Below are 18,841 nucleotides of genomic sequence, written 5' to 3'. Positions count from 1 at the left end.
AGCCTGCCGTCCACCATCCCAGAGCAGAAGCCTGAAGCCTGAGCCCCACCGCACTCCCTCAATTACAGCCCAGGAGGCTGTGGCCACAATAAAAGCCCCTGGTGGCCACACGAGAAATGCTGGAGCCTCACAGTAAACAAATCCCAGCAGGTTTGTCACTCCCTGTCCCCCACCCTGGGGATTTCCTGCCCTCTCCCACCCAGACCAACCTTCCTGGAAGTTCCCACCCCCTATGTATTTACTGCCCTTTCTCCCCGCCACGGGAACCCGCCAGCAACTCCCTGATAATCCCTCCCTCAACTGGCTCCACCGCAGCCATTTCCCTTCCCCTGCCCCTGGGAGGACGGAATGAGCTGCAGCAAAACATGGATGTTGCGCTGCAGTCTGTTAGGGCAAAAAGGGCAATTGGGGACATGTCAGAACAGGAAACCATTTCACAGCACAATTCCCCCCAGGCTCCTGCGACTGTGGGGCTTGTTTCCGATCCTTAGTCCGTTCACGTATCCGGGCAGAGTTCCTCTGGGCGGCATCTGCTGGCTCCCTTGATGCCTTCGAGGAGCAGTGGGGGCTGTCCGGGGTTCTCTGCTCAGTGTCCCCGTCAGGCTCCCTTCTTATGACCCTTTGACCGCACTCCTGTCCCTGTTCTTTTATTAGTTGTCCCCCGCAATTAGTGGGTTTCTGAGGCCCTGTGGAACCTCCCCTTAGGCTGGGGGGGGGGGGGATGCGTTAGCATGGGGCGGGCTTTGGGTTTCCCGGAAACCCAATAGACACAGATATTCCAGCTTGTCCTGCATGTGACAGAAAAATTCAAATCTAGGGCTGTCAATTAATCGCAGTTAACTTACACAATTAACTTTAAAAAAATCACGATTAATCTCTTTTAATCACATCGTTAAACAATAGAATACCAATTTAAATTTATTTTTGTTTTTCTACATTTTCAATATATTGATTTCAATTACAACACAGAATACGAAGTGTACAGTGCTCACTATAGATAGTTTTATTACAAATATTTACACTGTAAAATATAAAGTACTGCAGTGCAATCTCTTTATCATTAAAGTGCAACTTGCATATGTAGATATTTTTTGTTGCGTAAGTGGACTCAAAAAGAAAACAATGTAAAACTTTAGAGTCCAGTCAGTCCTACTTCTTGTTCAGCCAATCGCTAAGACAAACAAGTTTGTTTACATTTACAAGAATAATGCTGCCCGTGTCTTATATACGTCACCTAAAAGTGAGAACAGGCTCTCTCATGGCACTTTTGTAGCCAGTGTTGAAAGATATTAACGTGCCAGATATGCTAACATCCATATGCCTTCATACTTCAACCACCATTCCAGAGGACATGCTTCCATGCTGATAACGCTTGTTAAAAAAATGTGTTAATTTGTGACTGAAGACCTTGATGAAGAACTGTATGTCTCCTGCTCCATGGTTTTATTCGCATTCTGCCATATATTTTGTTTTATGGCAGTCTTGGGTGATGACCCAGCCCATGTTGTTCACTTTAAGAACACTTTCACTGCAAATTTGACAAAAAACGCAAAGAAGGTACAACGGGAGATTTCTAGAGATAGCTACAGCGCTCGAGCCAAGGTTTAAGAATCTGAAGAGCCTTCCAAAATCCAAGAGGGATGAGGTGTGAAACATGTTGGCAGAAGTCCTCAAAGAGCAACGCTCTGATGCAAACACTACAGAACCTGAACCACTAGACAGGAAAATCAATCTTCGGTTGGTGGCATCTGACTCAGATGAGGAATATGAATGTACTTTGGCAGGGGCGGCTCTAGCCATTTCGCCGCCCCAAGCACGGTGGCACGCCGCCGGGGGCACTCTGCCAGTCGCCTGTCCCGTGGCTCTGGTGGACCTCCCGCAGATGTGCCTGCGGATGCTCCACCCCAGCCGCGGGACCAGCGGACCCTCTGCAGGCACGCCTGTGGGAGATCCACCGGAGCTGCCTGCCGCCCTCCCGGGACCACCAGAGCGCCCCCCATGGCATGCCGCCCCAAGCACGCGCTTGGCGTGCTGGGGTCTGGAGCCGCCCCTGTACTTCGGATTGTTATTGAGCAGTACCTGTCATCAGCATGGCAGCATGTCCCTGGCCTCTGATTGCTAGAAGCTGGGAGGGGAGAACAGGGGCTGGATCTCTCCATGGCCGCCTGGTCTGCTCACTCCCTCTGAAGCCCATAGCCAGGGCCAGCCTTAGGGGTGGGTGACACCAGGGAATTGCCCAGGGGCACCGTGGTCAAGGGCGGTGCTGTACAGTAGCAGAGAGGTGTGTGCTGCAGGTGTAAAGTCAGAAACTGCTCCCGGCTGGCAGGGGAGTGCTGCTTGTTGGGGTGGTGCCCAGATTTCTCCCTGCTCCCTCCCGGCATAGGAACATGGAGGGAGGGAGGGGAAGAGAAGGGGGAGAGAGCGGTGATGAGTGGATACTGCTCCCCCCAATGTTCCTCTGTGCCCCCCTAGGGGGCTGTGAGGGGGGAGCAAGGAGGGACATCAAGGCTCCCTGCATCCAGGTCACCTTCCCCACCACTTGGGCTGCATAACGGGAGGACAGAGAGCAGCAGCCCAGGTGGTGGGGAAGGTAACCTGGATGCAGGGAGCCCTGATGTTGCTCCTTGCTCCCCTCTCACAGCCCCCTAGCGATGTGTGGAGGAGCAGTGTTCAGGGGCGGCGGGGGGAGCGAGCAGCAATGCCAGCTACTCCGTGCATCCAGGTCAGTTTCCCCAAATGGGCACAGGAGGGGGTGCAGAGGTTAGGGGAAAAGGGGGCACAGTGCAGGGATTAGGGGTGTGGGAGGAGACAGGGGTTAGGGGTGCAGAGGTTAGAAGTGCAGGGGTTAGGGGTGCAGAGCTTGGGGTCAGAGCTTTGGGGCACCAGAGGGTGTGCAGGGTTAGGGGGACAGGAGGGGGCACAGGGGTTAGGGGTGCAGAGGTTAGGAGGCAGGGTGAGGGGTGCAGGAGGGAGGTGCAGGGTTGGGGTGTAGGGGTGCCAGAGGTCACAGGTTTAGGGTTCGGGGGGCACAGGGTTAGGGGTGTAGGGGCACAGGGTTACGGGTGAGGGACGTAAGGGTGCTGGAGGGGGTGCAGGGTTGGGGCGCCAGAGGTTGGGGATGTAGGGGTTAGGGGTGCTGGAGGGAGTGCAGGGGGGAACACAGGGTTGGGGTGCAGAAGTTAGGGGTGCCAGAGGGGGGCACAGGGTTAGGGGTGAGGGATGTAAGGATGCTGGAGGGGATGCAGGGTTAGGGGCACCAGAGGTTGGATGTAGGGGTTAGGGGTGCTGGAGGGAGCACAGGGTTAGGGGTGCAGAGGTTAGTGGTGCCAGAGGGGAGCACAGGGTTAGGGGTGAGGGATGTAACAGTGCTGGAGGGGATGCAGGGTTAGGGGCACCAGAGGTTGGGGATGTAGGGGTTAGGGGTGCTGGAGGGAGTGCAGGGTTAGGGGTGCCAGAGGGGGGCACAGGGTTAGGGGTGTGGGGGAGGACGCAGGGTTAGAAGCACAGGAAGGGGCACGTGGCTCTCCTGTGGCCCAACCCCACAGGAGACTGACCCCATGTTTAAAGAACAAACCTCTATACTAAGGGCTGCAATATCCACTGGGGTGAGACAAACTGCATCAGCTCCTTGCTGCCCAGCCTGTGAGAGCTCTGACTGTGCGTCTATAAAGGGAACAGCGAATGGAAGTTAAGTGGCTCCGGTCCGCGCTCTGTTAGAGTCCCACCGGGAACAGTGAGCAGAAGTTAAGTTGCCTCCTGTTCTATAACTGATGGGGCGGGGGGGGGGGGGGCAGCAGGGATTAGGGGCATGGAGAACGGGGGTGCCTGACAGGCATTGGGCTGCAGGGTTCCCTGCTGCGGGGTTCCCTGCTGCAGCTCCGCAGACTGGAGCCTGCTCCTCCTGTGCAGGGCCAGCTCCAGCTTTTCTGCCGCCCCAAGCAGGGGGCGGGGGAGGGGGGGAGAACAAGCTGTGGCTCTTCGGCGGCAGCTCAACCACACTGCTGCTTCTGCGGTAGTTCGGCGGCGAGTCCTCCCCCCTCTTTGGCAGCAATTCGGCGGCAGCTCAAAGACTAAGACAGGGAATGAGGGACCCGCCGCCGAATTTCCGCCAAAGACCCAGACGTGCTGCCCCGATACCGGACAGGCCGCCCCTTTGAATTGGCCGCTCCAAGCACCTGCTTGCTACACTGGTGCCTGGAGCGGCCCTGCTCCCGTGACAAGCAGGGGCTGGTGCAGAGCGTGGCAGGGCAGGGAGATGACATCTCACAGCAAGGGCAGCACCTCCCCGCAGGAGCACAGACCCCCACCTACTCCTCCTGCTTTCTCCTGACACCAGCACCACCCTTCCCAGCACCGCCTCATGGCAGCATCTGCTTCCGGACTCGCACCAGAAACGGGAAGTCTGGGCCGGGCCTGGCAGCGGCTGTCAAGAAATGGAAGCAGGAGACATGACCACTCCCATGGCGCAGGGGGGCCTGTCCTGGCTGGTGGGAGATGGAGGCAGCAGACACTACCACTCCCATGGTGAGGTAGGGTTTTCAGGTGGGGTGCCCCCCTGCCAGGGTTGGGCTCCAGGGGAGGTTTGGCAGCTTAAGGGACTGGGGGGGGGGTTGCTTGGAGGAGGTTTGAGGATCAACAGCGAAGGGGAAGTTGGACACTGGCCCGAATACCAGGGTGACAAGGCAGGTGAGGTGATACCTGTTACTGGACCAGCTTTGGAGCCACACAGGGTCTTCTTCATGCAGGGGAAAGGTGCTCAGGGCATCACAGTTCAATAGAAGGTGGAACGCTCTGCCCCGGACACCAGACATTCCCCTACTTCCTGGAAGAGGGGGCCTGTCCCCATTGTCCTGTAAACAGCCCCACCATGTACCCCAGAGGTGGCTGCATCTTAGCACCAAGGCACCAGTGGTCACTGCTCCAGAGGAGATGGTACATACAGGCCACTGCCCTACGTGGCCCCACACGTTACCGCCCCAAGAGGTGAGGTACACACAGGCTACTACTCAAACTGGGCACCTGGGGTCACTGCAGCAATGGTTGTGGGGGATACATGCAGGGCACTGCCGCACATGGCCACCAGGGGGCACTGCTGCAGTGGTGGTGGTGGTGTGGGGGGATGATAAACAGGCCACTACCTGAAGTGGCCACTACCACAATGGTGTGGGGAGAGGGGGAGGGAGATATCAATAGGGCACTGCCACACCAGGGCACCACGGGGAGGTCACTGCTCCAATTAGTAGAGATACACATCGGGTAGTGCCCCAACTGGGGGCCCTACCCCAGAGAGAGAGGGGGCTGGGGAGAGAAGAGGAAATCAAAGGCCACTGCCTCACTTAGCCACCAGGGGTCACTACCTCAATAGGGGGGACAAACACACAGGGCACTGCCCCACCTGACCAGCAGGGGTCACTGCCCCAATTGGGGGATATACAGAGGGTATTGCTCCATGGGGATGCCAGGGATCAGTGCCTGCCAGGGTGACCAGATGTCCCAATTTTATAGGGACAGTCCCGATATTCGGGGCTTTTTCTTATGTAGGTGCCTATTACCCTCCACCCCATCCCGATTCTTCACACTTTCTATCTGGTCACCCTGGGGGACGGGGGCAGGGAGAGAGGGGGCTACACACAGGGCACTGCCCCACTTGGCCACCAGTGCACATCCCTAGTGGGGGAGTGACGCACACCAGGAACAGGGCTCACTGCCACAAAGGGGTTGGAAGATACCCAGGGCACTGCCTGACACGGCCACCCAGGCACCCTGCCACCTCGGGGGAGGTGAAGAACCCACCTCAGGCACTGACTCCTCTGGCTACCAGTGCTCACTGGCCCAATGCAGGGGTTGGGGGGAGTAAATACACACAGGGGACTGCCCCACTGGGACAACATGAGCCACCGAGATGAGAGTGGGATACGCAGAGGGCACTGCCCCAATGGCTGATATACATACAGGGCCCTGCCTCACCTACCCACCAGCGCTCACAGGTGCAATGGCAGCAGTGGGGTCACATAGGCAACTGCCCTCAGTGGCCACCAGGGGTCGCTGCAGCAATGCTAGGGGGATACATGCCAGGCATTGCTGCCCCTCACCACCAGGAGTCACTCCAGGTGCTCCTACAAGAAGGCACCTACAGGACACTCCCGTGCCTGGCCAGCAGGGGTCACTATCACTGGGGAGGGGCTATGGGGAAGCAGAGAAAGAGCAACTAACTGCAGTGGGGAAAATCATTATCTACAGAGGAGAAGGAATGGACTCCGCTAGGACATTGCACCAACTCCGGCCAGGCTGGATACCAGCAGTTCAGGGTTGCAGCAGCTCCAGCTAGAGGCTGGGCGGAGGCAGGTGACCTTGGTCTCTGTGCTGAGCAGGCTGCTTTGGCAGCGAGGAGGGATAGGGAACCCCCCGGCCAGGGTCTTGCTGCCCAAGGAGGGGGAGATCTGTGGCAGTTTTGGAGTAGCTGGTTCAGCAGCCGTGAGCCGCACGCTTGTCCCTGCCTGAGCTCTCCAGGAGCACATAACACACAGGTGTGCACTGGATGTAGGCACCAGTGTAATGACAGGGCCAGACTCTGCTGAGTGCTGCCTGTGAGAGACAGGGGCAGAGTCAGACGGGCAGATGGGGGCAGGAGATGACAGGGCCAGCGGCCACGAGCTGAACCCATCACAAGTCCAGCCTGTGACGTCACCATCCGTCCCTGCAGCTCTCCATCTGTCCCGCTGTCTGTCCAACTCTCAACCTCCCATCCATCCCCAATGTATGCCCCACACCCCCTTCACCCATCTGCCTCACACACTCATCTATTTCCTCATGCATCTTGCGGTCCCTCTGATTGTCCCTGCAGTGCCCAGCACAAGGAGGCATAGTGGACCCTGAGCGAGGCTTTTGGGTGATGCAGTAATGGAGCTAGCGGGTGATAAGGGGGGTTCTGGGCATCTCTAATCCCAGCCCCACTTCTCCTGTGCCCAAAGCCATGACCGCGAGCCCACCCCTCTCAGTCTCAGACTCCACAGCCCCAAGGACATGACTGGCCACTCACGCTGTGACCCAGTTACAGCAATGAGGTCTCCCTGAAGATAGGGGGTGGGAGGAGTAACCCCCTTATCCTGGCAGGCAGGACACATCCTTCCCAGTATGGCAGAGACCTTGCCCGTGGGCAGATAGACCCATCTGAGCCCATAGGAGACTGGGGGAGGAGGAGCAGAGGAAGAGGATGCAGGCAACTGAACATGACAGGTGTCCATGAAAGGAGAGAGAGAGTTTGAGTGCGAGTTGGCCAACACAGAGAGAGAAACCTCGGAGGAAGAAAGAAACTCAGAACAGGGAGTCACCCTCATGGCTCCAACTTTCTGCTAGGGAGCACACACCACTCCTGGCCCGAGAGATGATCAGCCCTCGCAAATGGCAACATCATCTCCCTTGAAGCCACAGCTAGTCCAGAAACCCACACCCAGGTAACGGGAAGTCCCTGCCTGGAGCCAGGAGGGCTGTGACCAGAGCCCTTCCCAAACCAGATACTTCTCTCAGCGATAGAGACAGCTACTCTCATCCCAGCTGGGCAGGTCTTGCCTGGCATCAACAGGATTCACCCTGTCACTGCTCTCGCTCACTTTACATCTCACCTCGGGGCTGGACTCCATCCCCGCGACTTCTTTTCCCTTGGTAGGAAACACAACACAAAAGAAAAAGCAATGGTGGCAAGGCTCCTCTTCTCGCTACTCCCGCACCCCAGGGCTCCGGCTTCAACCCTCCTCCCATTCTGCCATCACAGCTACAATTAGAAATCTGCAGCCTGGGCTCACACCTGGTTGTCTCCCCAATCCTTGGCGCTGTCCAGCATGTCTCCCTCCACAGAAGTCACCGGGCCTCGTCTTAGACTCCATCTTCATATTGCTCTTCTCCTTTCCAGAGCTCCTGCTCCGCTCCTCAGGCCTGTCTGTGCTCAGCTCTGCAGGCAGAGGGGAAGGGGCATGATGGGAACACACACGCCCCATTCCAGACACCACACAGCATCCACAGGGCTACCAAACCATGTCACCTTCAGCCAAAACCAGCCCCCACCCCGAGGGAGCAAAAAGCCTTGGTGAGCTCAGCACACACAAGACAGAAAAAGATTAACACCCCCACCCAGCCCAGCCAAATTGGGAGCTTCCCCCCCTTCCCGGCCACAGGTCCATGGGGCTCATGGATGGAGGAGTTTGGTGGGCTGTGGGGGCCCCTGAAGGACTAGCTCAGCGTGTGAATGAGTGACTGGGATGTATGTGGGGGCCGGACTGTGGGTTGGGGTGTCCAGGGGGACCCAAGGGAAGGGACTAGGGGGATTAGGGATAGAGGAGGGTGGGGATACCAAGGTGCACTGTGGGAATGTGGGATTTAGAGAGCCCAGAGTGGATGGGTGGGGGTGGGTTGGAGGACCCCACAGTGGCTGAAAAGGGGAACCCGGCAGGTTGGGGGGTAGCAGAGATTGGAGATGAGGAACCTCACACCCTGGGGATGGACTGGGGCAGTGGGGGGATGGGAAAGTGGGGCCCAGCAATGGAGAAACAGGCTGGAGGCAATTAGGGGCAGGGCACTGAGGACGGGGAGGGGCAGGAGGAAGGGGGGATGGGGCGCTGAGGACAGGGGAGGAGGAGGTCATCGAGGGTGGGGCGAGAGGAGGAGGTCGGCGTCAGGGCGCTGAGGATGGGGAGGAGGAGGAGGGCAAAGGGAAAGGCCAGGCAGAGTGTACAGGGTGGGGAGGGGACGCTGGGGCTGAGGATCCCCACAGATGGGGGTGGGGCTGGCGAGAGGGTCACAACAGAAGGGGAGACACGGGGGGGCAGGTTGGGGGGGCTTGAAGGGGCTGTCGGGGCCCTACAGAGGGGGAGGAGGGGAGGAGTGCTGAGGATGGGGATGGGGGGGAGGAGGAAGGGGGCGGGGTGCTGAGGACAGGGAGGAGGAGGTCGGGGTGCTGAGGATGAGGGGAGGGGACGGAGGGTGGGGTGCTGAGGACGGGAGGAGGATGTCGGGGTGGGGCGGGAGGAGGAGATCGGGGCGCTGAGGGGGGGTGGGGTGCTGAGGACAGGGATGGGAGGGGGGAGGAGGAGGGGGGGGCCGGGCAGAGCGGACAGGGTGGGGGAGGGGACGCTGGGGGCGGGGCTGGCGGGAGGGTCACAGCGAGGGGGACACTGCGGGGGCAGGTTGGGGGCTGAGGGGCCCCACGGCCCCAGGCTGCCACTTGTGGGGCTGCTCCCAGGCAGCTCAGCCCCACGGGCCCGGGGCAGGGGTGCAGCAGGGGCTGGGCCTGGCGCCTGGAACTGGGGGTCTGAGCCCCCGGCCCCCCTGTGCGGAGCCGCCACTCACCGCCCCGCCCCAGCGCCCCTCGGACCGGCCCCGCCCCGCCTGCCGGATGCCCCCGAGCCGCCCCCCCCCCCCCGCTCCGGTGCCGCCCGCGGGGACTGAACAGCGCGCCGGGTGGGGGGGGGCAGCGAAGCCTCGGGGCGAGGGAACCGGGGCCTCCCCCCACACGCCGAGTCTCTGTCCCGCGCTCTCTCCGCCAATAAGGGAGCGGGGAGGGGCGCGGCGAAGCGGCGAGTTACGGCCCCTCCTCCAATAGACGCCGCATGTGAGAGAGAGAGAGAACTACGCTTCCCAGAGTGCACCGGGAGGGGGCGTTGTCTGAGCAACTTGTCCGTCACTTCCACTCTGAGACGAGCCAGGAACTACAACTCCCAGCCTGCCCCGGGGCGCCTCCGTCCTCTCCAGCCCAGGTAAGGGTGGGTCCCTGGGTCAACCTGACACCTGCCCCCCAGCGCTACTCCTCATCCCCGCCCCCGCCCCGGCTCCTAATGTGAACTCGCGTGTCCGGGGGTCTCGCCCCCGCCCCCCCCACCGCACCGCGCCCCCAGCGCCCCCCCCCCCCCGCCTGCTTCTCCCTTGGCCTCGTCTCTCCCCACTCAGGGGCAGGGCTGGGAGCCAGGACTCCTGGGTTCTCCCCCAGCTCTGGGACGGGAGGGGGGTAGAGTGGGGGAGGGGCTGGGCTGCCTGCTGCCCTCGAGGTGACCAGCAGAGCCCCCCCCAGCAGCTTGCCCCCCCCCACCCCACGCTGGGTGTGCTGCTGCCTGGAGCCGCCCCTGGTTCCAGCCCCTCTGCCAGGCAGCTCCCCCAGCCTGACACATACACACAGCCCCTGCACCCGCCCACCCCAGGGCTCCTCAGCCCAGAGGGCAGCCCCCCGGCTGAGTGGGGAATCAGAACCCCCCGAAATTACCCTGGGACCAGCATGATCTGCCTCCGCCCTGCCCTGCTCCGCATGTATTCGGAGTGAGTCAGTTTCCCTGTCCCAACATGTGTCCTGCCCTGTGTCTCTTCTCCTCCCCAGTTCCTTCCAAACCAGCCCATTTCCCCTGCGCCCCGGGCTGGGTCTCTGCCAACCCCCCTTCTCCCCTCCTGCCCCCAATATCTCCCTGCCCCTACAGGTCTGTAGGGCTGGATCCCTCCCGCCCCCCTTCTCCCATCATTTCCTGCCTCTGGGGGGTCTATGGAGATGGGTACGTCCTCTGCCATCCCCTCGCCTGCCCCCCCCCATATTCTGCTGCCTCTAGGGGTCTATGGGGCTGGGTCTCTCCTCCTTCCATCCCCTCCCCTGCCCCCAATATCCCTCTGGGGCTCTGTGGGGCTGGGGCTGGGTCTCTCTCCCTGCCCCTGTGCTCTCCCCTGCACACGATGTCCTGGGAGTGACTCAGTTTCCCTGAACCAACATTTCACACACCCCACCCCCACCCCACATGTCTCCCTCCACCCCAACCCATTTCTCCTGCACCCCAGGCTGGGTCTCTGCCAATCCCCCTTCTCCCCTCCTCCTGACCCCAATATCTCCCTGCCTGTATTGGTCTATGGGGGTGCGTCTCTACCTCCCCCCTTCTCCCCCCATCCCCTCATCCCTTCCCCCAATAGCTCCCTGCCCCAGGCTGTCTATGGGGCTGGGTCTCTCCCTGAAGTCCCGCCCCCAGCGCGGGGCTCACAGACAATCCCCGCCCGGCGGCTGTGACGTGTGCTGGGACTGTGACGTGTACTGACGTGTTCACTCTCTGCAGGCGACTCATTCACTGGAGACCAAAACGACAGAAGGTGTAACGTGACCATGGGCGGGGTTATGCAGATGAGCAGTGTCTGGCGGCAGGACGGAGAGCAGCGAGAGGAACCGAAGGAGCCCGGCGGAGAGAAGTCTCTGCGTGTGGACAGAATCCGGTGTGGGGAGTTCGTGCTGTGGGTGCCTGCACCGGAGTCACTTTGGGGCAGTGATTGCTACTGAGCTGCATATTGACCAAAGGCGTGTGAATGGGGTGTGGTGCCTGGCGGGGAGCAGCTCCTGGTGAAAAGAAAGCAGCAGATCCTGTTCTAGCAGTGGTTTGTGGGGATTTCTTTGCAACCATGAGTGGGATTGTTGTGGATGCAGCTAGACCCCCTCCCTTTTCTGGTGGGGAGGGGCTTCTACTGTCTGCCTTGGTGAGGGGGAGGGGGAGGTCCATGATGTCACAGCCCATGGTAGAGGGGAGGTTGAATCATGTTTCTGAAGTGGGAGAGCAACTTCCCCCGCTCCCACTCAGTCTCCACTAGGGGGCTGGGCTGGGATCTCTAGGGAGGGGAGCACAGATAAAAACAGTCTCCCCAATGGAACCCAGGAGTCCTGGCTCCCAGTCCTCCTGCTCTAGACCCCCTCCACTCCCTGGGCCAGGGATAGAACCCAGGTGTCCTGGTGCCCAGCCCCCTCCTGTTCTGACCACTCGACCCCACTCCCCTCCCAGGGTGGTGCAGGGGTCACTGGGTCTGTGTCCCAGCTCTGCTAAGGGCCGTGACTGATTTTCCCAAAGTGTTTCCTTCTGAATCCAGCACATCTAACCCCCCCCGCCCAGTCACTGCCCACCCCCGTGTGGGGGCACCAGCACTGTGCCGGGTCGTGATGGGAAATTGTCCAAGCTGGCCCAGGAGAGACATGTGTGTCCCTGCTGCCCCCTGCTGGTGGGGCTGATCCCCGCTCTGTGTGTGTGTGTGTGGTGGCTTTGCAGGATTTTGTATCCTGAAGCAAGTGACACACACACACACATTGACGCACAAAGGGACTCTCAGTCCCAAGAACACTCACACACAACACACCCAGAGGGGCATGCTAGCCCAACCCCCAAAGAGAAACAATCACACCCCCAGCCACACTCACAATCACACACACACACACCAGAATATTCACAATTGTGCTCAGAGACACGACCGCACACAGTTCACTCCCACTGCTCCCAACACAAGGACCTCCTGCCCCACACAGCGTGTGCCGAGGCCTGTGGAACTCATTGACACTGGACAGCTACCCATGAGAATGGACCTTTCCAGGAGACCAATAGACATGGCCATGGCGACAGAGGGGGCTGGGCTCCCAGGGTCTGACCCAGGCTGAGACTGGTTCTGACCTAGAGGGGTCTATCCAGCAGGGGGCAGAGTGACCCACACACAGACCCACCAGAAGCGCCTTTCTTAGCGGGTCTCCCAGGCCATCCCCCACCCTGCCCCGGTTGGGTAACAAAGGGGCAGCACAGGACTCTGGGCTGTGTCACAACCCGGCCCCAGCCCCTCGCTCCCACACGCTGGTGAGTTGGGTAACTGCCGAGGGATTGCACAAGAGAGAGTCAGAGCCAGGGAGAGAACCCAGGAGTCCTGGCTCCGCCCCCCCCCCCGCCCCGACACACACCCTAACCACTGGACCCCACTCCCCTCCCAGGGCTGGAGATAGAACCCAGGAATTCTGACCACCAACCCCCCCCCCACTCTGACCACCGGACCTCACACTCCCCTTTTAGATTTTAGTCCCGCTGCCTCTTCTATCCACCCAGCCCACCTGTCCATCCCTTTGCTGCAGGTTTTCGGGGTGTCACACCTGCTCTGCACTCCCCCAGTGCAGCCCAAGGCTTTTCCTCCCCCCAACCGCATGTCCTCACCCTCCTCGTGCTGGATCATCTGCTTGGCCCCCTGCCCCCTCTCGGGGTGCGCTGTGCGGCGTGGCTGGGGATTGTGCTATGGCCCAGCACCAGGCAACACAGAACGGACACCACATGCCCTGCCCCACCTCACCTTAGTTGCTCTCCAGGTGCATCGGAGCCCAGCACCCCGCACCTGGGCCCTTCTGCCCAGGGGCGGCTCTAGAAATCGGGCTGCCCCAAGCAGCGCGGAGCGCTGCGCCGCCCTTCCCCGGTCCCGCGGCGGGTCCCCTCTTCCCGCGGCTCCGGTTGAGCTCCTGCCGGCATGCCAGCGGCAGGTCCACCGGAGCCCCGGGCCAGCGGCCCGGCCGCAGGCCAGCCAGCGGGGGCTCGACCGGCGCCGCGGGCAGCCGGGACCCGCCGCAGTCATGCCTGCAGCAGGTCCGCTCGTTCCGGGCTCCGGTGGACCTGCCGCAGGCATGCCGGCGGGAGCTCAACCGGAGCCAAATGCCGCCCCCCCGGGAAACGGCCGCCCCAAGCGCCTGCTTGGCGCGCTGGTGTCTAGAGCCGCCCCTGCTTCTGCCCCACAGGGGGTGAGCTGCAGCCCCCGCCACACTCCACAGAGAGGTTAAGTGTCAGGCCAGCCAGCCCTTGTAAGATGGGGAAATCACCACCGGGGTCGACGGTATGGGGGCTGTGACATATAGAGAAACGGTTGTTGCACCAGCAGAGGGCAGCTGAGCATTCGCACACACATACACACACACACACAATTGCAAACATAAACGAACACATGCATGAATCCAGCCACACACACACACACAATTGCTAATATACACAAACACCCACATAAATCCAGCCAACATCAACACAACTACTAACAGATGCAAACACATGCACAAATCCAGTCACATGAACACACACACATTTGCACAGCCACAAACACAACCCCCAGAGCTGTAATAACACCCCCCCCACACACACAAAACCCTTGCAGAAAACCACACAAACACATGCAGAAATCAATTCATCCATCCATCCACCCACCCACACATACACCATCCCCGTTCTGTGCACACACCTTGGGTCACTGTGACACTGAAGACTTCAGTTGGATGGGGGCCCCAGCACCATGTGTCTTTCCAAGCAAGGTTGAGCAATTCCCCATGTGTGGCTTCATGCAGGTGATGGCTGATTCCCCCAACTTACAGCCAGTTCACACCCATTCACAAGAACCAGTTGTTAAATTTAGAAGCCTTTTTAGAACAGGTGGTTCCAGGACAACCGGTTCTAAAAAGCTTTTAAATTTAACAAAGGCTCAGGCAGCTGTCTGCCTGGCCCTAGCTCACCTCCCCCTCTCCCCTGAATGCTTCACCCTCCTTCTCCTCTGCTTCCCCTGCTTCCCACGAATCAAATGTTCACGGGAAGCCAGAAAAAAGCAGCAGGCAGGTAAGCTGGGCGCAGGGGTGGAATGGCTCCCTCTGGCCCTGGCCGAGTGCCCCAGCCCGGTCCCAGCCAAGCACCCCTAGCTCGGGCCCGGCCTGGGGAGTCGGGCCCCGCGGCTCCGGCCCCGGTGCCGGCGGAGCGGCTCTGGCCCCGGTGCCGGCCCGGCCCGGGGAGTCGGGCCCCGCAGGGCCGGTTGAGGTCCCGGCGGAGTGGACCCGGTCCCGGCCCCAGGCAGTGTGGTAAGGGGGCAGGGAGCAGGGAGGGGGTATTTGGTTGGTTGTGGAGGGGTGGATAGGGGTCAGGGCGGTCAGAGGGCAGGGAACAGGGGGATTGAATTGGGGGCAAGGATCCCGGGGGACAATCAGGAAGGAGCAGGGGTTGGATGAGGTGGTGGGGGCACTCAGGGACAGAGAGAAGGGGTGGTTGGATGGGGCAGGGGTCCCGGGGGGCCATCAAGAATGAGAGGAGGGGTTGGATGGGGCTGCAAAGGGCAGTCAGGGGACAGGGAAAGGGGGGGATGGGTCAGGGGTCCTGGGGGGGTGTCAAAAACATGGGGGGTTGGATGGGGCATGACCTCCTGGGGGGGCACGACCCCCTCGTGAGGTGAGAAGGAGGGAACCGGTTGTTAATATTTTGGCAGCTCATCACTGCTTACAGCATAGTGACAACCATACTACACAATTCTCATAACTTCATATGCATGAATGGTGTACATAGATGGGTAGATAAATGACTTTCAGCAGATCATATCCTTTCCCCTGATACCTTACAAGTCATGCTCTATATGTAAGATCACGATTATATGAAAATGAGGAATATGGGGGTTACAGCCGCTCCCCCAAAGGTCTAGAATGTCACACTAAGATTCTATTTTCATTTACATAACCAACTTTGACCTCTCTGCCTAACACTTATAATCACTTACAATCTATCTTTCTGTAGTTAATAAACTTATTTTAATGTTTTATACTTACTTGTGAAATTGTCCAAAGTGCTTGGGAAAGCTGCTCAGATTAAAAAGGCTGGTGCATGTTCACTTTCTTTTTGAGGTTTGTAACCTGTCCTTTAAATCGGCTTCGGTACCCAATGACTGGAAGTTAGCTAATGTAACGCCAATATTTAAAAAGGGCTCTAGGGGTGATCCCGGCAATTACAGACCGGTAAGTCTAACGTCGGTACCGGGCAAATTAGTTGAAACAATAGTAAAGAATAAAATTGTCAGACACATAGAAAAACATAAACTCTTGAGCAATAGTCAACATGGTTTCTGTAAAGGGAAATCATGTCTTACTAATCTATTAGAGTTCTTTGAAGGGGTCAACAAACATGTGGACAAGGGGGATCCGGTGGACATAGTGTACTTAGATTTCCAGAAAGCCTTTGACAAGGTCCCTCACCAAAGGCTCTTACGTAAATTAAGCTGTCATGGGATAAAAGGAAAGGTCCTTTCATGGATTGAGAACTGGTTAAAGGACAGGGAACAAAGGGTAGGAATTAATGGTAAATTCTCAGAATGGAGAGGGGTAACTAGTGGTGTTCCCCAAGGGTCAGTCCTAGGACCAATCCTATTCAATTTATTCATAAATGATCTGGAGAAAGGGGTAAACAGTGAGGTGGCAAAGTTTGCAGATGATACTAAACTACTCAAGATAGTTAAGACCAAAGCAGATTGTGAAGAACTTCAAAAAGATCTCACAAAACTAAGTGATTGGGCAACAAAATGGCAAATGAAATTTAATGTGGATAAATGTAAAGTAATGCACATTGGAAAAAATAACCCCAACTATACATACAACATGATGGGGGCTAATTTAGCTACAACGAGTCAGGAAAAAGATCTTGGAGTTATCGTGGATAGTTCTCTGAAGATGTCCACGCAGTGTGCAGAGGCGGTCAAAAAAGCAAACAGGATGTTAGGAATCATTAAAAAGGGGATAGAGAATAAGACTGAGAATATATTATTGCCCTTATATAAATCCATGGTACTCCCACATCTCGAATACTGTGTACAGATGTGGTCTCCTCACCTCAAAAAAGATATTCTAGCACTAGAAAAGGTTCAGAAAAGAGCAACTAAAATGATTAGGGGTTTAGAGAAGGTCCCATATGAGGAAAGATTAAAGAGGCTAGGACTCTTCAGTTTGGAAAAGAGAAGACTAAGGGGGGATATGATAGAGGTATATAAAATCATGAGTGATGTTGAGAAAGTGGATAAGGAAAAGTTATTTACTTATTCCCATAATACAAGAACTAGGGGTCACCAAATGAAATTAATAGGCAGCAGGTTTAAAACAAATAAAAGGAAGTTCTTCTTCACGCAGCGCACAGTCAACTTGTGGAACTCCTTACCTGAGGAGGTTGTGAAGGCTAGGACTATAACAATGTTTAAAAGGGGACTGGATAAATTCATGGTGGCTAAGTCCATAAATGGCTATTAGCCAGGATGGGTAAGAATGGTGTCCCTAGCCTCTGTTCGTCAGAGGATGGAGATGGATGGCAGGAGAGAGATCATTTGATCATTGCATGTTAGGTTCACTCCCTCAGGGGCACCTGGCATTGGCCACTGTCGGTAGACAGATACTGGGCTAGATGGACCTTTGGTCTGACCCGGTACGGCCTTTCTTATGTTCTTATGTTATGTTTGAGGAAGTGGTGAATTAATTAATGAGCTTGCACTTTTCAAGAGGTTTTGAGCAGTGTAAGATGGTACATTTCTGAGGTGCAAGGCTGAGGAAGATATGCTGGTGTCTCTCTATGTATAATTGAGGAGTGGCTTATAGAGCATTCATGCCACTTAGTTGGGTGCATTGCTGCATGTTGTTGGCTGAGTGATCACAGCACATGGAGAGGGTTTTGCTGCTTGTCACTAGTGCAGCATTGTAAGACACAGCCCAGGCTGGAGAGAGAAGAGGACAGAGCAGTCCCACTGTTTGGGATTGTACCCCACGGATCCCACCACATAGAGATCCTGCTGTGACCAGCCGTGGTAATACTGTGCTTAGTGCTCTGTCTTGTAGCTTCAACAGCTGCACATGCAAGATGAGTTACAGTGACCTTGACCTTGTTTCCATGTTTATCCAAAGCCTCCTTTTGACAGTTGTCAGCAAAAAGACCTGTTTCTTTTGCAAGCATTTGTATGGCTAGCCAGAGTCGAGCTGCTCCATTAACAAAAAAGATTGACCAAAAGGGGACAAGAGGAGGCACGTTCAGCAAGGCAGCACTGGATGCTGGATCCTGAATCTGCTCTTTCTCCAGCAGCTCTCTTGGGAAGCTCTGCCATGGTGCCACGCTCTGGGACTTCTCCCCGAACTGCTCTATTTTTCATCAACAATAACATGAAAAGTGAAAGGACAGTCATTCTCCATTTCCTGCAAGCCCTGCAGAGAACCCTCTAGAAGGGGCTCTGTGCACAGATATCCCCAGTGAATTGCATGGCCGCACAACACAGGGTCTCCTGTCACAGCAAATTGCAGCGGAAGCAACCTCCTTGCCAATGCCAATAGCCTTTTCATCAACACCAGACTGAGGATTTGATTCTCTCCAATGCTCTGTTGGAAAGAAGCCTTTTCCTTCACAAGCAATTACTTGGATTGTCAAGGGAGGTCTCTTCTGTTTCCTAGGAAGACACAGGAAAATGTGAGCAGAGGAGACAAAAGCTATAGAACAAGGCACCACTGGAAGTTGAACCCAGGATCTCCTGTTTACTAAACAGGTGCTTTAGCCTACTAAGCCATGGTACCTTTCCCAGCAGGCCATTTGCAACCACTCCACACTTGATGGTCCAAGACGACACCTTCAAATTCCAAAGTAAAAATGTTCCCCATTTCCCTCAAGACTTACAGACCTTGAGCAGGCTGGCTCAGTGCACAGAAAGCCACAGCTGAGCTGACAGAGGGCTTCTAACATGCACGTCTCCCACAAGCTGCTGTGATCAGATACTGATTAGTGCTCTGTGTTTCAGTCACAGCAACTTCACCTCAACTTTGAGTCATGGTAACCTTTCCATCAGCTCCAGACTTACCACTTAACACTTTCCAAGACTTAGCTGCAAGGAAGGGTCTCTGTGTCTTGAACAAGCACTTACAAGGATTGTGCAGTGAGGTATTTTCTTTTCATTAGAAGAAATAAAAGAAAGGAGCCTGACAGACAAACTAAGTTCAGCAAGGAAGAACTAGCAGGTCAAGCCAGGATCTCCTGGTGAGTAGGAAGGCTCTTCAGCCAGCTCTGCCCAAAGATCACTATCTAGAGACCACTTCCCACAGAGTCCAGTTATGGTTACAGACCCATCCTGAAATTAGAGCAGGATATTTTAAAGCTTATTCTCACAGTAAAGTAACACAATTCAGCCATTTTGGCACAGAGGACAAAGCACTCCTTCATTTCACAGTTATTGCTACTGATCTCACTGACAAACTTCCTTTTCTCGGGGCTGCTCCCAGCACTTTAGG

The sequence above is a fragment of the Mauremys reevesii genome, linkage group 12, assembly GCF_016161935.1.
Source record: "Mauremys reevesii isolate NIE-2019 linkage group 12, ASM1616193v1, whole genome shotgun sequence".
In the NCBI taxonomy this organism is placed as follows: domain Eukaryota; kingdom Metazoa; phylum Chordata; order Testudines; family Geoemydidae; genus Mauremys; species Mauremys reevesii.
Note: the sequence above shows the minus strand (reverse complement) of the source record.